The sequence below is a fragment of the Anomalospiza imberbis genome, chromosome 2 (genome assembly GCF_031753505.1).
Source record: "Anomalospiza imberbis isolate Cuckoo-Finch-1a 21T00152 chromosome 2, ASM3175350v1, whole genome shotgun sequence".
NCBI lineage: Eukaryota > Metazoa > Chordata > Aves > Passeriformes > Viduidae > Anomalospiza > Anomalospiza imberbis.
The window spans coordinates 61,969,771-61,992,830 of NC_089682.1; the positions used below are offsets into that span (position 1 = coordinate 61,969,771).

The 23,060-nt window shown below is 44.0% G+C and overlaps 1 long non-coding RNA gene and 1 pseudogene across 1 annotated transcript; both read left to right on the forward strand.

Annotated features, from left to right (window-relative positions):
* Nucleotides 1-1,203: 1,203 nt before the first annotated feature.
* Nucleotides 1,204-16,514, forward strand: LOC137469050 (serine/threonine-protein kinase RIO2-like; annotated as a pseudogene).
* Nucleotides 16,515-16,837: 323 nt separating this feature from the next.
* On the forward strand, nucleotides 16,838-18,427 carry LOC137469051 (uncharacterized). Its single transcript, XR_010996325.1, has 2 exons — nucleotides 16,838-17,071; nucleotides 18,118-18,427. It is a non-coding gene; the product is annotated as an uncharacterized lncRNA (long non-coding RNA).
* The last annotated feature ends 4,633 nt before the right edge of the window (nucleotides 18,428-23,060 follow it).

Consider the following 23,060-nt stretch of genomic DNA (forward strand, 5'->3'; position numbering starts at 1 on the left):
GACTCTGCATGCCTCCTTCCCTTTTGGCTACCTGGGAAAGCTGCAACCGTGGGGGCGAGCTCCGTGTCAGGCCCCCTGCCCAGCTGATCTTTTTAATAAAGAGCTGAACATTAATAAAGGCATTAGCCCTGTTCATTTCACCTACAACAGACAGTGGGGGAAAAAGAAGAAAAATAAAGGGAGAGCAAGAAATATGCCAGATTACGTTCTAATATGTTATCATGAAGGAAACTACAACAAGTATTGACATTTTGGCATTCAAAACTTGCTTTTATGGGGGTCTAAGTGGTGGAATGTGAACGTTCTTCACTTTCTCCTAGTGAAATATTCACTATGAAGTGTAAATGAAGATCAAAGAGTTTTTCTCTACATTAGCTTGCCAAAACGTCTGGATTTGAGTTGAAATAGGTTGGCAACACTGGGTTATCCTTCAGAGAAGAGAGCTCTTTCCCAGCCACACCAACCCCGCTGTTCCCTGACATTCCACACAGTGCCACAGCATCATGTGATGAACAAGAAGGACTCCTTAGGGGAACAGGTCTTGCAGTCGCACAGGCATCCCAAAAAACTCTCCCGCAGCAGGGAGGCACGGAAGAGGGTCCTGCCGAGCTCGGAGCAGAGTTTCACTGCATTTTGGATTGGATTCCCGGTTTGGTGGCAGGTGGGGCGCAGTGGGACCCGGCGAAGCGTGGCAGCGCACGCAGCTGCCAGGACCTAGCCAGGGCACTGCTGTGCATGCACAGCATGCGCTCCTTCTCCTCATCCTTTTCCTGATGGTTTTCCTTCTTTTCCTCTTTTTCCCATCCCTGCTCCTCTACCGCTGCAGCCATGGGGACGATGAACGTGGGGATGCTGTGGTACCTGTCCTGGGAGCACTTCAGGGTGCTGACCACGGTGAGCAGGCACAGGCAGCAGGGCTGGGCTGGGCGAGTGGTGTCGCAACCCGTGATGGGAGGGACCCGCCTGTGGTGCCGCTGCCTCCCCTAGGCCTCCGTGCTGGCCTCTTCTGGGGAAGACTGGGTTCGGGCCGATACCTTCTTCGGCCGCTCGGCTGGGGGGAATGGGGAGGGACAGGGAGTTCTTGGGGTTGCTTGGGGGTTCTCTGGGGATGCCAGGGAAGTCCCTGGGGATGCCCGGGTAGTCGCAGACCCATCACGGTGAGGCAGCATCCCCAGTGTCTCTGCTATCTCTGCTCCCTAGGACTGGGACTGAAATCTAATTAGTTACTCGTGTCGTGGCTGGCACTGAAGAACTTCCCTGGGTGGGTTGTACATAAACTGCCAAGGAGCAGTTAAGCAAATGGAAAGGTTTGTTAAAGCTTAAAATTTAGAAAGTTAAGTCTCAAAATCTGTAGTCTTTAAAAATTGCCTATTTGAAAAGGGATTTTACTTGTGGGCAGGATCTGTACTTCATTGTACTTCAACATAGGGCTGACAAATCTGTTTTTAATTACTCTTTCAGGTGGAAATGGGCATGAAGAACCATGAAATAGTTCCTGCTAGCTTAATTGCTTCCATTGCCAGCCTTAAACATGGTGGGCGTAATAAAATTTTGAGAGAGTTGGAGAAGCACAAACTTCTGGCTTATGAACAAACTAAAAGTGAGTTTAAATTTTGTGTTAGAGTCCCTTTCTTATCCTGTCCCCAATGCCTCACAGTGGTACCTGCCCAACAGGTTAGGATGTAGGAGTGCCCAGAGTGGTTGTTTTTCCTTCTCTTGGACTCAGCCTGGAAATGTGGTTTTGTGCAGCACCAGATGCTGTGTCTGCTTGTATCTTTAGAAGTGAGACACAGAAAAAAGACGAACAGTTAACTTTCTTTTTTGCTAGAATAAGGTAAAAAAAAATCCTCACTTGAAGCAGTGTTCCAGTGCATGTAGATGTTGCATCCTGGGTTTGGGTTCAAATTAGGGGTTTTTTCTTTGTTAGTTTTCCAGTTCTCTGTACCCTCGTGCATCCCCCGGGTTTTCCCCTAGTGCGGTTTCCATGTCCGTCTCCCCGTTCTCCCGGTCCCACTCACCCCAAAGCCCCATGTCCGCCCCTGCCGTGTTCCCATTGGCCGCTGTAGTACACATCATCACCACGATGTCTGTACCCATTGAGCGGGAGGGCTCCCTGTCCGCCCTGTCCCTTCCCTATTTGATCCCACTCCTCGGCATGCTCGAGGCCATTTGCGTCCATGCGAAGCTGGGAGCGGCTGCAGCTTTTCCACCGCACCTCTCACAGCCAATAAAGCATCCAGCCGCCACATGGACGGATTTGGACGAATTCCCTGCCTCTTTGTTTCTTCCCTCGTGCCGACAGCAAAGCGCGGCCAACAGCCCATCCCGGAGCGCGGCAGCAAAAGTGCCCGGAAACTGCGGCAAGCCCCGGCCCCGACGAAAAGCTGAGACGCCCAAGCCGGGCGTTCGAGAGCTGACCGGGGCCGAGAAAAGTAACGAGCAGCCGCGAGTGGCACCCAACGTGGTGCCATGGCCAGCGCAAGGCTGTGGAGCAGGCAGAGAGTCACCACAGAGCACCCGGGAGCCGCGCAGAGAGAGCGCCACCGCCGCGAAGTCGCGCCGCCGACCAGCGAGCGCCGCTGCTGAGACAAGCAAGCGCGATCTGCACGGAAAACCGCCGCCACCACCGCAGGGTCGAGGTCCACGACGGAAAAGTGCTCTGTGCCGGACTGAAAACGGGAGCAAGAGCCCCCCGAAGTAAGTCAGTGACATCTCTGCCACCCACAGGAAAACATGCTGTGTTTTCCTGCGTGGGACTGGAAGCGCAACCATTCACGGCTACGGAAAGCTGAAGAACGGACGCTTCCTGGGAAAGAAGACCCTGCAGCTTTTATTTGCAAAGATTTCAGTTTGGTGAGTGATTAGCCACAGGGGGTACTCGGCTAATACTTCACATGGGTGGGCTCTGCCGTGTTTCCGGGGGTACGGATCACGCAGAACGCCGTGTGTGCGGCGGGCTGCCGGGGTCTTTCGTGTTTTTTGCTTTTTTTTCTTTCGCTTTTTCTGCACCGGGGTGAGGCTGTGGGTAGAAATAGCATGGGGACCACGCTATCTACCCAACAAAGGGAATTCTATACCCAAATTAAGGGGATTTTATCGGTAAAACGTCCCTACCCCAAAAATTCAGTCAAGCAGTTTGTACGATGGCTCTGCTTTTCCTTTCCACGTGTAACCACGGAGGATGCCCACAGAACAGAGTTCTGGGAGCAAGTAGGAGCCAGGTTAGCAGAGGGAATCGACAGGGATCCCTCTGTGAAAGATTGCTTCCCAAAGCTCCATTTGCTGATCTCGGAGGTTGTAAAAGTGGGGTCCGTGCGAGAAGCGGGCAGGGAAAGGAAAGAGCCATCGGGCAAAACTGTTGTTTCCCCTGAATCCATTTCCCCGTCCTCTCCTACCCCTTTTTCCCCTAACCCAGGCAGGCAGAGGGGAGTACTCCACCACTCTGAGGTGCAGGGCAGCTCCACAGACGTGGACCGTGCTCCTGGCTCCCCCGAGCCGTCCCGGCACCCCCGCCTTAGTGGAATTAGCTACTCTGCTGAGGAACTAACCCCAAACCTTTTTTCCAATCCCTTTTTCCCAGTTAGAAATCCTAGTTCTGGTGCTACCCCGTGCTGCTTTGCTCCCCTGAATGCCTTTCTTTGTCCCCCTGAGGAAGCCGCAGCCACGTGGCTAGGGCCTCTGTCTTCCCAAGATGGAGGGCGGCCACATGGAGGGGTTTCTTCTTCCCATAATCCCTTTGTCCCCTTTGTTCCCTGTATCCCCACCTTTGACCCCACCCCGTCCTGCTTCCCTGTGGGTGTGGGCACCGCCCACTCCAGGCATCAGGTTGCCACCCCTTCCCCTGTTCCCCCTCAGGTGGGTGTTCCCTTCTTCCATGTCCTGCCTGCTGCAACATCAGCCCCACCCTCCCCTGACAGGGAGGGCTCTGTCACCTCCGCCCCGCTGTCCCAGGGAGAAGATTCTCCCCGCCCTGTCCGCCCTGTCCCTCGTACCCCACCCCCACGTCCTCCTGCTCCTCGGATACCCAGGGGGGGAGGGGGAGGGTAGGGGAGAGGGGAGGGGACAGGGCCCAATCTATAAAATCGAGCAGTCGCTCTGCACTCCAGCCTCCTACGCCAGGGGAGGGGAAAACCCTACATGGACACCCCTTCCCTATGAATCCATAAAAGAGGTCTGCAAAACATCACGTGATTTTGGACAAAAAAGCCCCTTTTTTAAAGGCATTTTAAAAGTGACTTTAACGTCTAGAACCGTAGTGCCAGCAGACCTTAAGCGCCTGTTTAGCTGCCTGCTTCTCCCATCAGAATACAGCCTGTGGGAGAAGAGGTGGAAGAAACTGGCAGCAGACCTGCTTCCCGAAATCCGAGAAGGGCCTTACAGCCTGGATTTCGCGGAAGAACCAATCACTTTGGACCATCTCGTGGGTGAAGGAGAATGGAGTGAAGGGCAACTTCAAGCTTGGGGAATTCCAACGACTGTGCTGGACATGTCCAGGGGTGCAGCAGAGCGTGCGTTCCTGGGCATGCCCACCAAGGACCCGATGGTTCCCTATACAGCGATTAAACAAGGTGTCGCAGAGCCTTTTGTAGATTTCGTAGACCGGGTCCGGGCAGCAGTCGAGAGACAGGTGGAGAGACCTGAACACCGAGACGGGCTAGTCCTAGAAGTGGTGCACATGAACGCCAACACCATGTGCAAAAGGATCATCCTGTCGCTGCCGGCCTCACCAGCGCCGACCCTCGACCAGATCATCGAGGAGTGCACCCTGAAATAACACCTGATAGAGGAGGAGGCCCCAAAGAGACCTAAAGACAAGCTGGTCGCATCTGCTGCTGCTCCTCCAAAGAACTCAGCTCCGAAGTGACTTCCATCCACATGCCGGTGCTTCCACTGCCATCAGGAGGGACATTTTCAGGATCGCTGCCCACTTCTAAGGACTATACCACCCAGGTCTGCAGGAGGAGGGAGGAGGGACGGGAACCCCACAATCCCAAAAAACTAGGAAAGGAACGCGCACTTGCCTTGCATGCTGATAAAAATGAGGCAAGTCGTGGTGCTGTGAGAGGAGCCGTGATACACCATCTAGTCCCATCTGTAAGTGGCTGCCTCTCAACTACTGACATTGGGGAGCCTTATCGGCTCTGACTCACCAATTCTGTCCACTTTCGTTCCCAGGACTGGCATTTCTTCATAGCAGATGCAGAGCTTCTATCACACATCTGCCGCTGTGAAACCAGGAGGAAGGAGGACCTTCTGAACTGCAGGTACCTCGTGGTCGGAGACACAAAAAGCACCCCACTGGAGATAGAGGTTCCTCCGGTAATTTCCACCCTTAATCCGAGGCTCTTCTATCTCGTGGCACGCTGTGTCCATCCCCCCCTCTTCCTACCTAAGGGCCAGGTTATTGCACAGGCAATTCCTATTCCTCGTGCTCTGTGTATTGACCTGGAACTCTCAGTCTTTTATGCTGGGAAGTTGGGAGAGGAAAAACCCCTCATATGGTGTAAACTCAAGTGCGAGGGGCATTCTGCATACCTTCAGGGGATGTTGGACACAGGGGCAGACGTGACGGTCATCCCACCACATAAGTGGCCGTCACACTGGGAGCTGCAAAGTGCGGCCACGCCAGTCTTAGGACTAGGCGGGCCCCAGCCAGCAAAGCAATCAAAAAATATTATCCAAATTAAGGGTCCGAACGGACTGCTAGCCTCAGTACACCCGTTTGTGATCGATTGTAAATTTACACTATGGAGGAGAGACGTCATGTCCCAGTGGGGAGCCAAATTGGAATTTCCGGCCCCCCAACATTTTTAGGTGCGGCCACTGAAGAGCGCCCCACACAGAAATTAACATGGCTCACAGATAAGCCTGTCTGGGTGGAGCAGTGGCCACTAAGTAAACAAAAACTACAGGCGCTCACAAAACTAGTGGAGGAGGAATTGGCAAAGGGACATATAGTCTAGTCGAAACTAACAGGCCCTGGAACTCTCTGGTGTTTGTAATTAAAAAACCAGGGAAGGACAGGTGGCGACTCCTCCATGATCTAATTAATGAAGCCATAGAAAATCTGGGCTCTCTCCAACCGGGTATGCCATCTCCATCTATGCTACCCCAAAATTATAATTTGGCTGTAATTGACATTAAGGATTGCTTCTTTCAAATCCCGTTCCATCCGGATGATGCTCCCCATTTTGCCTTCTCTGTACCCTCCATCAACAGGGAGGCCCCTATGAAGCTCTACCGCTGGACAGTACTACCTCAGGGGCTAAAATGTTCCCCCACTATATGCCAGTGGTATGTCGCCAGAGTTCTGTCCCCAATGCGTGCCAAGTGGACATCCTGTATTTTCTATCATTACATGGATGACGTGCTGATTTGTGCCCCTGACAGCGAGGTCCTACAAGCAGCTCTGGAGGACACTGTTAGGGCCTTGTCGGTGGCCGGATTCGAACTACAAAAAGAGAAGGTACAGTTACTGCCACCCTGGAAGTACCTGGGCCTAGAAATTAATAACCGAACGATTAGGGCTCAACAAATTCAGTTAAATAACAACCCCAAGACGCTGAATGACATCCAGCGCTTGTGCGGATTGCTAAATTGGATCAGGCCATGGCTGGGACTCACCACGAGGGAACTATCCCCTCTTTTTGACTTGTTAGCAGAAAGGGAGGGGGATGAGGGTTTAAGTTCCCCAAGAGTCCTGACCCGGGAGGCCAGAGCCGCACTCAAGAAGGTCCAAACCACCATCGTGAGTAGGCAAGCCCATCGCTGTCAACCAGGGCTGCCTTTCCGCTTCATCATCTTAGGTGAGTTACCCCATTTATACGGTATAATATTCCAGTGGGACAAGGGCCAACAGGACCCCCTCTTGATAATAGAGTGGGTGTTCCTTGGCCACAGACAGTCCAAAAGTATCACCAAGCCACAAGAGCTGATGGCGCAGCTCATAATACGGGCCAGGGCTCGTCTGCAAGTACTAGCGGGTTGTGACTTCACATGTATCCACCTCCCCATCAAAACATCCACGGGGAAAATGACCAAGGAGACCTTTGAACACCTTCTCAGACAAAATGAAAATTTGCAGTTTGCTCTAGACAGCTTCTAAGGCCAAATTCAAATTGGGCATCCTGGCCATCATCTGTTCAATACAGAATTCAAATTGTTGCCAAAAGAATTGCAAAGTAAAAAGCCACTCAAAGCACTGACAGTATTCACAGATGGGTCAGGGAAGTCCCACAAATCAGTATTGACTTGGAAAGACCCAGAGACTCAGTTGTGGGAATCAGACGTTAAGGTGGTGGAAGGTTCCCCACAAGTAGCTGAGTTGGATGCTGTCGTGAGGGCTTTTAAAAAATTCGATCAACCTTTTAATCTAGTCACAGATTCGGCATATGTGGCAGGAGCAGTGTCTAGAGCTGAACATGCAATTGTAAAAGAGGTCCCAAATCAAGTAATCTTCAGGTTGCTCACAGAATTAGTACACCTGGTTTCTAACCGTGAGCATCCCTTTTATGTGGTACATGTGAGATCACACACGGATCTCCCAGGCTTTATTGCTGAAGGGAACCGCAGGGCAGACGCCTTGGCAGCCCCAGCACAGCTGGGAGGCCAGCCAAACATAGTCGAGCAGGCCAGGCTCAGCCATCAGCAGTTCCATCAAAATGCCCCAGGTCTGGTACGCCAGTTCCATCTGCGGCGTGACCAAGCCAGGGAAATTGTAGCCTCATGCCCCAACTGTAAGGAGGCAGCTTTACCAACACTGGGAGCAGGTGTGAATACCAGAGGTCTCCGCAGTTGTGAGGTATGGCAGATGGACGTCACCAAAGTCCCCGAATTTGGGAAACTCAAGAATGTCCATGTAACCGTGGACACCTTCTCGGGAGCAGTTTTTACCTCAGCCCACATAGGGGAAAGGGCCACAGACATGAGAAAACACCTCATTCACGCCTTTGCTACTTTGGGGGTCCCAGCCACAATAAAAACTGGTAATGGTCCAGCATATACTTCCAGGGTGCTTAGTAACTTCCTGCAGGAATGGGGGGTCCAACATAAATCCAGGATTCCTCACTCCCCCACCGGCCAGGCCATAATAGAGAAGACTCACCAGACGCTGAAACAGGTCCTCCGGAAGCAGCGGGGAGATGTGCGAGTGCTGTCACTGCACGAGAGGCTCTGCAAGGCCTTGTTTACCATCAATTTCCTAAACTGCTCTTTTGACAGACAAGAACCACCAGCCCTGAGACATTTCAAACAACATCAGGAGCTCCAGCCAGAGGAGAGGCCTCCAGTATTAGTGAGGGATCCAGACTCTAAAGAAATCCAGGGTCCATTCCCACTCTTGACTTGGGGATGGGGATATGCCTGTGTATCCACGCCCTCAGGAGTCAAGTGGATCCCCAGGAGGCATGTCAAACCTTACATTCCAGGACAGTCAGTGAGTCGGAGCGATACAGTGCCAGTGGATGCAATCAATGATCCCACCAACCAAGGGGTTGCATCCAATCACAGGCGCCGCAGAAAAGGGAGAGACTCAGCATCTCCCTAAAAAGCACTTTTCCCACATCTACCTCAGCCCGTATGTGTCTCCAGCCCACGTTTATAATAAAGTTGTTGTCCCAGTTCCCCTATCCCCAAACACCCAGGAAAAAAGGCAGCTCCAGTACCATCCACAGGCCCTCTCCATCTACAAAGCAGTCACAGCAGCAGAAGAAGCTAGGAGAAGAGGCCACTGCACAAGAATCAAAACAGAAACAACTGTCTTTTTTATATTATTTAAAGCGGGGAATTGTTGCATCCTGGGTTTGGGTTCAAATTAGGGGTTTTTTCTTTGTTAGTTTTCCAGTTCTCTGTACCCTCGTGCATCCCCCGGGTTTTCCCCTAGTGCAGTTTCCATGTCCGTCTCCCCGTTCTCCCTGTCCCACTCACCCCAAAGCCCCGTGTCCGCCCCTGCCGTGTTCCCATTGGCCGCTGTAGTACACGTCATCACCACGATGTCTGTACCCATTGAGCGGGAGGGCTCCCCGTCTGCCCTGTCCCTTCCCTATTTGATCCCACTCCTCGGCATGCTCGAGGCCATTTGCGTCCATGCGAAGCTGGGAGCGGCTGCAGCTTTTCCACCGCACCTCTCGCAGCCAATTAAGCATCCAGCCGCCACGCGGACGGATTTGGACGAATGCCCTGCCTCTTTGTTTCTTCCCTCGTGCCGACAGCAAAGCGCGGCCAACAGCCCACCCCAGAGCGCGGCAGCAAAAGTGCCCGGAAACTGCGGTGAGCCCCGGCCCTGACGAAAAGCTGAGATGCCCAAGCCGGGCGTTCGATAGCTGACCGGGGCCGAGAAAAGTAACGAGCAGCCACGGGTTGTAGGAATCAACCCAGGTGAGTGATATCGTCACAGTTCTGGAACAGACTGCACAATCCTTGGGCATTTCACTGCCTCAGGAAGAGCTGCTAAAGCAGTATTTATTATCTGCCATATGACAAGGTTGTGCAGGCCTTTCCCCGTTCTCTCCAGCCTTTTAGTTGGATCTGGCCCTGCAAACACAGTGGGGATGTCTATGGGAAATACCTCTCCCTTTTGTCCCAGTTCTTCAGAGGACTGAGGGTTTCTCCAATCCAATTTAAATATCTTCACCATTTAGTCACATGGGGCTGGTAAGAGCCAAGGGCTGAAATATTACTTGGGTGTTATGTACTACAAGAAACAAGATTAAATTGATATTTATTTTAAATGCGATATATGCATAACAAGGAGTGAAATTTATTTTATTTTTACCCAGCTGTCCAGGGTTATCGGTTAACTAATGCAGGATATGACTACCTGGCTCTGAAAATGCTCTCTTCCCGACAAGTCATCAATTCTGTGGGGAACCAGATGGGTGTTGGCAAAGAATCAGGTACACTAACATGACATTTTAAATAATTTTTTTAAACAAACACATCTGTAATACTGCAGATATTTTGCTAGAAACTAGGGGAGTTTTCCTATGGACAGGCAGATAAATTAATCTGTCAAACACCACGATGTGTTTGAACATAGCATGTTCAAGTGCTCTGTGAGGCTTCTGGCTACATTTGAGTATTTTTTTACAACAGTGCTATTTCATTTTGCCCAATTTGTCAGTTTCTTAGTTCATTATTTTAAAAGGTACTTTGCAGGCAGGTGCTGCTTGTGTTGTGCTTTGTAAAGAGTTTCAAACCATTTAGCAAAAAGATAATTTCAGCTTTTTCATCCCATTTAAAAATAAGGTAGCAAAGTAAAATAGGCTCAAAACTATCGGAACACTGTCTTGGTTCCTGTTATGTTCATGTAGTTTGACACAGAATGTGACTTCTGTAATTGGAGACCACGATTATTTGGGACAAACGCTAGAAATTAAGTTTTGGGTATTTGTTAACACTAAATTAAGAGTCTGGTCCCTTGAGTTGTCTGGCCATTCATCAGGAAGGAGAAGCTCTTCCAGGATGTGGTTAAGAAACACCAGAGCACTGAAAGATACTTCATATCCCATCTGCATTTCTTCTATTGAAGTACTATGAACTCTTTAAAAGTAATTTCTTCATGTTCAAACCTCTAATACACACTATGTAATTAGCTGCCTTTGCTAAAACTTGCGGATCAGAAAGGGTGAGGAGTGAGGTAACAAACTGGCTTGTTACATCTGGCTTGTTAGGTATGGTTAATTTCTTGGATCTGTGCTGTTACGTATTTTCTAGATATTTATATTGCTGCCAAGGAAGAGGAGCAACAGTTTGCACTGAAGTTACACCGGCTGGGGAGAACCTCCTTCCGAAACCTGAAAACAAACGTGACTACCACAAGTACAGGCACAAAATGTCCTGGCTGTACTTGTCCCAAGTAGCAGCAATGAAGGAGTTTGCCTACATGAAGGGAGGTGGCCACTCACACAGAGCCAGCAATGGTGGGACAGGTTGGAAGATGCCTCTCAGGCTGTCTTTTGATCACTTTGTGTTCACAGTACTGGTAGGATTTATGCTTCATTTTTTCTCTCCCCTCATGGACTTCAAGTATATGTTTCAATGCAACATGCTTTGTACACTTCCCAGTGCCAAAATTAAGCTTTGGCCATTGAAATCACATGGAACAGATTCAGGTATCATGAGAGAATTTCAAATTAATGATGTTATTTATGGATAGATAATTATACATCACCAGTTCTGCAGTTTTTCCTTCAAACTTTGTTGCATAAACTAGGAAGGAGTTGCCATTTCTTAAAATTAACCTGTTTTTTATTTTACCAAGCTTTCACTTGTTGCTGTGCTGTTGAGGGAAATCTTTCAGATCAAAACTGGTGTTTTGATCTAAAAAGGCACACTTAGTTCTGTGCTGTGAGAAAAGATTTCATTGTACTGCTAATCTTGAATTCTGTGGTTTCTTACCTGCTTCAAAAAAAACCACAAATATTGTATAGGGATGGAAGATGATATCTGAAAGCTAATTATTAATAAAAACCTAGTGTTCCTTTCTCGTTTTGTGTTATTTAGGAGTAATATATACATGAAATTATTTTCTTGTTCTTGTAAAAAAAGAACCACGATGAATTGTCTCAGTGACCTTTACAGAGAAAGAACTAACGCTATAATTTAGAACCTCTGTCCAGGTGGTCTTGCTGGTAAAGCCTTATGTGGTCAGAACTTGTAGGAATGTAATTGTGGGGGTCAGTTTCCCTGAGCAGAGGATTGAGGGAGGTTTAATTGAGTGCTGAAAAGCAGTAATACTTAAGTAACAAAAACTGCATTTATGTTGCTATTACTTAGGACTGTCTAGAAAAGTTCACTGGTAACAACAGAATGAGTAAAAACAGAATGACCCATTATAAAGTTGAGTGAATCCAGTGAATGACTAAATTTGTGCTAGAAAATGCAAACAGGAGAGCTTCAAAATATTATGACCTACCTTTGGTTAATCTTCAGTGTGGTATAAAGCTGAATATTACTGTTTAGGAATGAACTTGTGTTCACATACACAAACAAGCACATACTTGTGTTCACAGCAACTGAGCATAGGTTGACTAATCAGGCAGGAGTGTATTGGCAGCAGCTTATTGTAGAATTCTTTTCTAATGCCAAACACCCCATTTCCTATTTCTATTACTGATTCCACATGCTAATGTACCAGGTAAGGTTCTGTCATTTCTCCAGTCTGTTGTGATTTTCTCCCAGTTGCACAATAATTAAACTGTAGTCAGTGTACTCAGTGTCTAAATTTTTGAATTTTTTTGTCTTTGCAGTGAGAGTTCCAGTGGCTGGGAGGCTGTTTTCCTTCCTAGGCATGTGATTTGGGCAATATATGCTGCTATCACAGTGATATGTACTGCTTATCTTATGTGTGGGTTTGTCAATATGTGTAATGTTTCCTTAACTATTTAATTTTAATTTTTCAATGTGTCGTCCCTTTCCAGGCTTTGCATGACAGAGAATTTTCTGTTCCAAAGCCCATACACTACAACAGGCATGCAGTTGTTATGGAACTTGTTGATGGATATCCTTTGTAAGTAGTGAAGCTTGAATTCTCTGTGTTACAGAGACCCTGACAACCTTAGAAAAAGTAACAGGGTTATGATTTTTCCTTGTTTTCTACACAGAAATTGCACATTCTATATGTCACTTCGCATATAGAGTATTAATATCACTCATGTTCTGATCTTCACTTTGTGATCCTTGCTCTGTTAATACAGGTGAGTTTGTAACTCACTTCTGCACTGTTTATATAGACTACCACATGTAATCTGGTTTTGCACCTTTGAGAAATATTATTTTGCTTGAGTTTTCCAACCTCTAGAAACATTAAATATTTTTGAGGTTTGTAGGTGAAGGATTGGTTTGGTTTTGAATGCAAAAGGCCTGTCCCTTTCATAAAATAACACAGGTCTAATCAAGAGATTTAAAGTGTCTATTTCTAGAAAACACTGGTCCATTCTCTTGTATAGGATTCAACATCTTAAGTTTAATCAAAAGGGAATTAATTCCAAAGTAAAACAGTTGAAGAATAATATGGAAAAGACTTCCCACCCTCATTTGTTAAATAATTCCACATCCATTGTGTAAACAGAACACTTCAAGTTCCTTGTGCCAGTGGAAGTTTAGTTTTTCTTCTTTTCCTAACATAATCTAGAAAATCTGATTTTGTAAAAGAAAATGCTACGGGCCATTTGAATTTCAGCGTTAGAAGATTTAGCTCCTACTGACATGATAAGATTACCTAAAACAGGAGAACCATAAAAGTTTGCTGCTCCATTATTTACATAATGCATTATGACAGCAGTGCTCAAAGAGATACAGTGAGAGAGTTCAGGTGAGGTTTAGCCTGGATATAAGGAGATATTTTCTCCTCTTGAGGACAGACAGGCAGTAGAACAAGCTGATTGGGAAGGTTTCACTGTCTCTCTCCATTCCCAGAAATTTTCTATCCCAACTAGACAAGAGACCTGAGTGCTCTGGTCTGGTCTCCGATTTGACTCAGCTTTCAAGAGGATGCTGGACCAGATATCTGAGGGCCCTTTTAATTTGAATTACTCTGGCATTCTGTTAGGTGTATTTTGTATACTTTATCTGCATTTTTAAATTAAGCATTTCAAGGTTCAGATTATTTAATTTTACTTAACTTTTCAGGTGCCAGGTGCGCCAAGTGGAAGATCCTGCTGCCGTCTACAGTGAATTAATGGACCTGATTGTAAAACTTGCCAATCATGGTCTGATCCATGGGGATTTCAATGAGTTTAATCTCATTTTGGATAATAATGACCATGTCACTTTGATTGATTTCCCTCAGATGATGTCAAGATCACATGCAAATGCTGAATGGTAGGTTTAGATCTAAAGGTGTTTTCCAGGTGAATCTGACAAATGCTGATGACAACAAACAGTCAGCCATGACTTCTTTCCATAAGTCTTCTCCTGAATCTTTTTCTGCCACTGTTGTGATGCAGCACAAGTAATGTTCCAAACAAAGAATGAGTAGAAATGTCTGAAGAATAAATATGTGATTAATTACTTCTGAGAGATAATAATATTACTTGATTAAGAAACACTCAGAAATTAACTGTATCCACTTTCCCTTCCTAGCCTTTTGGCTTGAGATCACTCATAGAAATAATTTTCAAATAAAACCATGCAGAGTAAATGCTTCTTATTGCAATAGAGTTCACTGATTTTTTATTTGTACAATTCTGTATTTTTACAGGTATTTTAACCGAGATGTTAACTGTTTTAAGGAGTTTTTCAAGAAACGCTTCAACTATGAGAGTGAGCTCTTCCCAACTTTCAAAGACACCAGGTAGAAATGACCGATGAATTTGCATTCTACTTATGGCACTAATGTTGGTTTTCTGAGAAAAGTGGATTCCTGTGAGAAATGCCTGTGGGAGAAATAAAAAATAGGCTAATTTTTATTTTTTAATGTAATTTTAAGTTACATTTTTCTCATTTCTATTGTGTTTTCTTCAAAGTTACTGTAAGTGGTTTTCAAGTGTGCTTTAAAGCCCTCTGCTGCCCTCTTTGTCTTCTTGCAACCAAGGAAGAGAGGCCAACATGAAAGCTTGATCCAAATGGTGAATGTCCAGGAAATTTTAACAGTGATGCAGAATCAGCCTGTTGGATTTTAATTAAAAGTTTAACAATTCTAATATATTGAGGATTAATTTGGGTTTCTGTTTTAAAATTATTTTTAATTGCTTGTAAGTGGAGTGACTGCCTCCTTAGGGATTGTTACATTTAAACTTTTCTTCCTAAAGTCTTTTGCTCCTTCTGAAAAGTAAACTTAATTTTCACTCATTTTAAGAACGGAACTGACACTGAAACTGTGTAAAGACACAGAAACTCTTACAATGAAAACAGTTTTATTTCATCCTGAGCACTTTTCCTTAGGAGTTCCACACTTTAAACTGCCTTTGTATGGTCCACACTTTAAACAGCCTTTCTGTTTGCTTAAGCATGATTTGAACTTAAACCAAAATGTTATTCCTGCTAAAGTAGAACAATTTCCTGAAAAAAAAAAAAAAAAAAAACCAAAAAAAAACAAAAAAAAAAACACCAACTATAAATGCAGGTTATGGAGATGGAATCATCTTCTGGAGGAGTTTTCTTCTCTTGGGTGATATTCTAAGTTAGTATTTCACCTAAAGCTCAGCACCATTGTGTATTTTGTGTGTTTCAACAGCGTATCTATTTTGTTACTAGTGGGTAATTTTAGTCTATCTTCGTTAGCATTTTAAACCCAAAATGTAGTTTATTGGTAACTTGGTTTATTAAATTTAGCATATTAAAAGAAAACACTCCTTTTTCACAGGAGAGGGTGTTCTCTTGATAAAGAGATTGCTGCCAGTGGCTATGCAAAGGAGATGCGGGGAGATGGTAAACTGCTTTACCCCCCAGGTTTTGACGAGGATGACAATACAGAAGTGTTAGAACTTTCAGAGGATGCTGAGAAAGAGCTCAGGTTCTTTAGCAAAAATGAACAAACAGTGAAGACTTCACATGTGAAGTGGGTGATTTCTCTGAAAGCAGAGCCTCTGACAATGCTGCAAGCAGCAGTGAGGAAGTGGCTGATACAGCTGAAAGCAGTGAAAATACACAAAGACTAAATATGGCAGTGGTGAGTTCAGCGTTGGAAGAAGCTGAAGGGCCAGCTGTGCCTTGGAAGCCCAGTGAAGATGCAGAGAGTTCTGCAATTACTTCTTTTAAGGGCAAAAGACTAACTGAAAATGCTGCCGAACTGGAAGGTCAAGCAGGTCAAGGAGGGTGCTGTGAGGGTAAGGAGAATGAAGACGAGTGCCCTGAGCTGGTCAACTCATCAGCTTTAAATGAGGAATTCAGTCATTACAGGTAAAGATTCACACTTACTGTCTAGAAGTCTGGCCCTTTTCTTGTTCCCAAAAATGTAAATGTGTCAAGTAGCTCAAGAAGGACTGCTCTCCAGCTACCCTTGCTTAAATTGAAGATTAAAAATTCGATTTATTTTGAAAATATACCAGTAAATACCCTTCCTATTGGTGGTATGGTTGTCCAGCTCTGTTGTATTATCTAATGAGAAAACAAGCTTTGCACTTCAAAGACCAATCTATTTTCTGTGGTGGATTTTTTCCCCTTTTTATTCATTTGAGCTAATATTGATAATGAAGTAGTTCTTGATGTTAAAATGCTACTTCTAAATAACTTCCATAAGGAAATTTATAATTCAGATACTTTGTGTCAAAGGCAAATGTTCTGCTACTCACTCAGCTAACTTATCAAGAACAAGCTCCTTGAAGTGTTTTATTGAAATATATTGTACTGTATGTTGTTCTGGCTTTTAATTCCTTTGCTGACATACTTAGAAATTCCTGCTTGCCTTCAGACTAACCCCTTGTGTGTGAAATTATATTTCTAGAGTTTGCCAACCCAGCATATATGTGGATGCAGAGATCATACTCCTCCTCATTTGCTTTTGCTTTTCCGTTAAATATTGTCAAAACCTTGTGCAGGATCTGAAGTGTTTTAGTACCCTGAGGTTTCTGTTCTTATGCCACCATTCCTCCAGTAAATATTATTTTGTTATGTTGTCATCTAGTTTACCCTCAGACCACCTTAAATTGCACATAGCTGTTAGCACCTGTTTCTGAAGTTCTTCTCTGGCATGAAGCATCTTTAAAAACGGTTACCATCTATCTCTCCAGTGTGTATTTCCATTCCCACAGAAAAATAGGACTGATACTTTCCAGCACTCTCCTTCATATTTTGCTTTTTAGTCTCTCACTGAAGTTCCATATCAACACTAACAACTCTCATTTACCCAATAAGTACTTTAAGTTAATGCACTAACAGCATCAATTAATCCATTTCTGTTGCTAGCACAATTAATATTTTTATTTCAAATGTGGATACTTGAGTCTAGATTTAATTTTGCCTTTCTCACCTCTCTTCTTAGAGATTTCTTCACATTCTTTTCTGAAAGATTTCTGTGAACTCGCCTTCAACAGCAATCTCTTTGGCAATTTGAATTTGACCTTCTGAATTACATAAATAAGGACATTTTCAGCAGAATTTAATGTGCTTTTGTTCAACCCCAGAGCAGGCAGTAGGTGTAATATCTACTTGGTATTAGGAATTTTGGAACACATGTAGGTTGTGATGGTGGAAAGACTGATGAGTCTTTACACCAAGTGCTGCAGTTCAGCAATAGAATTTGGTGAACTTACATTAGATTACATGTCTAATTATCTACATTATTACATGTCTAATTACCATTACATGATAATGGTATCTGCCTTGCACAGTTTATTCTAGCAGATTTCCAGCAAGATATGACTCCTCCATGATGAAATAGATGAAAATAATTTGATTTCTCTTTTTCTTCCAAGAAAAAAATATGCAAGTGTGCACTTGGCATCAATGTGACAATTGAGCTGGGACCATGCCACAATCTACAAAAGCATGGCTTTGTTTTTGTGGTGGGCAGATACTGCCATCACAATGGAAAGCAGAGCTCAGAATGAGCCACAGGTGCAAGTAACAGATGAGATTTCATAGAACTACTCCAGTTTGAGGGAAAACCTCGGGGAGGAATTATAAATCACTAATTCCCCGTCTCTCTTAGCCACACTTGTGTTACAGAGTTGTTGTTTTCTGTTAGAATCAGTCATATTTTTGTAATCTAAACTTCAGAATAACCAAGGTGCTAAAAAAAGAGCACAAACCAATAATTGCTGCTGGGCATGGAATGTTCTGCAGTATAATCAGCTTTTACATTTTTGTGTAAGGCCTGTATTCTGCACTGAAGGGTGTGGCGTTTAGCATTTCAGTAGGAAACACACTTGAAGTTGAACTTCAAAATTATAAAAATATTTAAAATGCTATTTATTATAATGAAGACTATCAGAGTGCATACACACAGCACTCCATGCAGACCTTGTCCATAGCAGAGAATCTCCTCTTTCAGCTGAACTGTTTTATGATTTTCTTACAAGGAAAGAGCTCTGTTCATTTCTACAGTCAAGGTGAACATCATGAATCATGAATGTTCATGCTGGTCCTGAAAAAATTCTGATGTCATGTCGTGTCATGTTGCGTCGCTAAATGATTTAAAGAAGTTTTGATGACAAATTGTGTGCTTGTTTGTAGGAGCTGGTGAAACAGAAGATAAAGTGTCAGCTGACGAAGAAGAAAAAATCTGCTCTGAAGCAATGGCTGCAAAAAGGGGAGGCAAATATTTACACCAAACAACATCGAGAAAATATGCACAACATTAAGTCAAGCTTGGATGCAGCCAGTTTCTGGGGATAATTTATCAAGGCTGCTATGGAACATGAGGAATGTATACAGCTAAAAGGATAATGCTAATTTACCAATAATCCTTTTATGCAAAGGAGCAATCTCTGCTGTGCAAACCAGATGTTTTTGTGGAAGTTAATAAATCTCATTCTCATTCCTGTGACTTTGACTAGGAGGTTGTGTTTTGCATTTCTAGTCAAAACTGTTGACTGTAATTTATACTGTAATTGTATCAGTTGACTGTAATTTATACTACTGTAATTATATCAGTAGTATTGATTAAGATTATGACAGGAATTTCCAGGAGTGTTTTGTCATAAGTGAATTGTGGTGTGCTTTCATTTAGTGCACAATGTGCCTTGTTTGCTGGAGCTTAGAAACATAAATAGTAGAAATCATTAAAATATTTATTGGCACAAGCACATTTTGAAGTGCTGTTCTACAAAACAATACTGAAGCACAAAAAACCCTACTGCCATCCAACTACTTTATTCTCAAGGTAAAAGTAGCTTACAGTAGATATAAAAAGTTAATAATAAAATAATAATAAAATGCAACTGACAAAGATGTCTAAAAGCAGGATTCAGCAGTCATTTAAAAATTTTTCAGTATTTTGCTTGGCAGAGTGTTCATACCTCATAGGCCACTGTCATTTGCACAGAGTGCTATCTCAGCACAGTTACATGAATATTTCTGTTTTAATCATCAGTACTGGCAGAGCTGACCAACACCAGTTTAGTCTCATTTGTGTATCTGTTCTGATTAGTTTTGGAGTTGTTTTGTTGATGGTTTGTTGTTTTGTGTTTTTTTAAAAAGTGTCTTCACACGACCTGGACAGTACTCAGTAGGCAGGAAAACATTAAACAAACATTAAAAAGCCCTAGAATACAAACCATACAGACACAGTGCTCATTCTTACACCAGGAGCCCTTCACAAACACCAGAACATTTTCTTCCTAGTCACCATAAGCAGACACTGCTGCTGTTTTACAAGAAGTAACAGGAAGTGATGTAACTGGTGGTTTGGGGTGTTAAATGTAAAAAATCCATCTTCTCATTTTCACTGGCACTGGATATTCTCACCTGTGGCTCCCAGCTCCTTTCACTCTACCCATGACCAGGGTGCAGCAGCGGCTGCCTGCAAGAGGGGCGCTGACACAGCTGCGTGGTTATCAAAGCTCACAGCCCACGGTGCCGGGCAGAGTAAGGTCGGGCCGTCGCCGGTATCGCCGTGTCCCCTGCGGCAGTCGGGCGGACTGGGGAGAGCAGAAGGAGTTTCCGCGGCTGAAGCTTTTCCCCGCCAGCAGCCGAGCCGTGCCCCTCCCCGGCTGCCCGCCTGCCGCCCCTTCCCGCCGGGATGGCCGCAGGGTGCGAAGGCGGCGGTGGCTCTGGGCTGTCTGGTGCTGCCCGGCAGGGCCACAGCAGCCGCATCCGCTGGCGCTCCGCGTTCCGGGAGGAGCGGGTGGCACCTTCGCCGCCGCCGCGCACCGGGAACGCGGGGCCGGGAGCGCTGCCGACCGGCTCCGCAGGCGAGGGCAGCAGGATGCGCTCCGCGGGTAGGGACGAGCCGCGCTCGCAGCCTGAAATTCCTTCCCTGCCTCCTTTTCGGTCCCCCGGGCATCTCTCCACCCAGAGCCCCTTCCCCGCTGCCGCCCGCCCCTTCCCGCACCGGGGGCCTTCGTGCGTGCCCCCGGTACATCTTCCCTTCCTCCGATCCTTTGTATGGCTAAGGAGGGATGTTTGAAAAGACATATCATTGGGAGTGGATCCTCTATCTTCTTCCTTTCTCAGAAGTTGCATCCTCAGGCTTGTTTGCTCCGTAGTTCAAAGAGGCAGTGTTCTAGCGATCTCTGTTTTCTGAAGGTTCTAAATGCAAGGAAGGGAGGGTGAAAAGTTTGTAAATGATAGATAGGCACAAATGATAGATATTTGTCTTCCCATACAGTGGAAAGCAAAGTGCTAGCAGAACTCTAAAATAGCTTTATTTATTACTATATTATTTAATTGTAATAGATATTTAGATTATTAGATCAATATTAAATACATTCCTAGTACAGTTATGACTTTTCATGGTCTATTGAAGATGAAAGAAAACCATGATGTTTTTAAGGAAATACCTCCTTCACAACACTGGTTTCAAAAGCCAGTTGATGACTGTTTTTCAGATTGGTCTTTATAGGGAAGATTTTTTTGTTATTTAACCACTACCTTAAATTATCCACTAATATCTTACGAAGGAATCTTTCAGGTGTCTTTTTCTATGGCCATAAATCTCTGACTTCAGAGAAGCAATTCCTTTCTAAAAACATCCATCTCTCTGCTGTCACAATATGCAGCCCCGTAGCCTGAATTTTCCTCTCTGTACTGCTCTCCCTCCTGAGTAATCCTGTCATGTTGGGGTGAGATGCAGAGGAACCTGCTCCTGCTATCCTCACTATACCTTTGGTGCAGGTGTGTATTTCCAGAGTGCATCATCCCCCACGGTCTGACTCTGTGTTACTCTGGATCTGAAGTTTTCTTCATAGGACTGACAGTAAGTGACCATTTTGAGTGAGCTAAAATAGCTAAAATTTTGCCTTTCATCTGCTTCCAGACTTTTGAATTGTTCCTCCTCTTTGCACCTGAAATATAAAACCTCATATGTTTTGCTAGGTATAGACAGACTTTTGAGTTTGTTTCACCCTTCATGCCTTGTAACATAAATGACAGAAAGAATATAAAAGAATAATCCTTGTAATTTTTGACCTCATTTTAGTTAAACTGATGGATCATATTTTAATGTGACTTTTTAGATATCATACTACCAGAGGTATCATGTACCTAACTTACACTTAGCAATCTGAAGCCCATAAAGTTTCCTGGCTTCTGAATATTTGTAGGATGCAATATCCACAGTAAATTGAAAGTTTAAGGAAGGCCTCCCAGCTAAACCAAAGAGATGTGAAAACAACAAAAGGTAACAATAGAAGAGACAGATACTTTCTAGTATTGAAATTGTATCATCATATCAGAAGCTGTAACATTTTTTCAATTGAAAAACTTTTTTTATTTTAATCCTGGCTGATTGAAAGCTGGAGCTCATGAACATAAAATTAGTCCTCAGATGGTGCAATTTAGAATTTAATCTTTGATTCACAAAGTGGAGAATTCCTTTCATTATTTGACTGCTGTGAGCACATGACATGCAAACATAGGCATGTGTGAAAAGATGTTCCCTCTCCTTGTTAAGAGTTGAATATAATGTATCATAAGCAGAGTAAAGCTATCTTTTTATCTCCTTTAAGAAACAGTGTGAGTGTGGCACTAAGAATAAGGAGATTTTGTGGTTCTTTCTGCCTAGAGAATAATTTTACTTAATTTATATTAACATATATTAACTAATGAAAAATTTTGTAATGTTATTATCTTACAATATAAAGCAATACAAATGGTTTTTAAACTACAGATTTTCACATTAGTTAAACAGAAATAACTTTCTTCTGTTTCATTTTCTGAAACAGTAACTTTTAAAAGAGTAGTTTTCCTCTGCTGTAATTGTCAGTATTTTTTTTTTTTTTTAATATTTATGGGATTGCACCCTGAAGGTGTAATTTTATTCCTCGATAGTGTTATGCTTTTGCAATACCCTTCTGGCTGCATTGCCAGTCCTCTGCCTGAAGTTACTCTGCTCATTGTCTAAATCAAACCTATAACTGACCCAAAGCCATAGTGACTTGTGATACAAGTCTATTTCTAGATACAACACAATAATAACAGGCAATATTTTTTTTAGTACTTTCTGTTGAGATTTTGTTGGTAGTTTAAAATATAACTCTGTGATGTCTTTAATTCTATCTCTCCTCACACTTCACACTTCCAGAATTTAAAAAAAAGATAAATATAGAAAGATGTATAGAATGTATTGGGAAAGAAAGGGGTGGGAGTTGTCTATAAAAGAAGTAAAAGAAACCTAACATGGACACTTGTAACAAATCCAGTTTTATTGATACCTCATGGAACAATTTCTATTTATTTCAGCTGGATTAACTAAGACCTCCCATGGAAGAAAGGAAAAGCTCCTGAATGTATGGCACATGTTTTTTTTTTTGTTGTTTCAATATTTTATTTTTAGTAATAAATGGAGGATTTTGCTATATCTTGGTATGAAAATTTTAGAAAAAAAGCAATACAGGAATGTCACATGGGGTCAAAAAACTCTGCAACAATCAGTTAAAATAAAAAGTTGAGGAGGGAGTTATGCTGAACAGACAAATTGGGACTGAGGTACTCACTACCTGCAAGAAAATATAAAATCTTAATATTTCTGTGTCAAACTGATTCTGGTTGAGAAAGGTTAGGTGGAGAGTTTAATTCCAACAGAAGGAGAAAAGGATGGTAGATCTGTGAGTTGTATGTAGACAGAAGCTGCAACAATGCTAGAAAGCATGACTGTAGAGAGGGAAACTGTGCAGGACAAAATAAAGGGTTTGTGATGGAGCTCAGGCAGGGGCAGGAGGGATGCTAAAAAAAATTTGACAATGAGGATTATTAGGAATTCAATAAATAGTTGTTCTTTTGTCATATTCAGTGCCTAAGGACAAGCTGATTCTATACCAGTTCCCACCTGCTTTGTTAAAACAGCCCCACATCAGTTGAAATCACCAGATCTGTTTTGGACAGCACTGAAGATGAAAAGTACATGGAAAACCAGTACTGGAGTGCAATATTTGTATCTGCAGGCAGTTTTTGCAGGAGGCAGCAGTCCTTGCCAATAAAAAGAGAAATGACACTGAAATGTTGGGCATGCAGAAACCGTA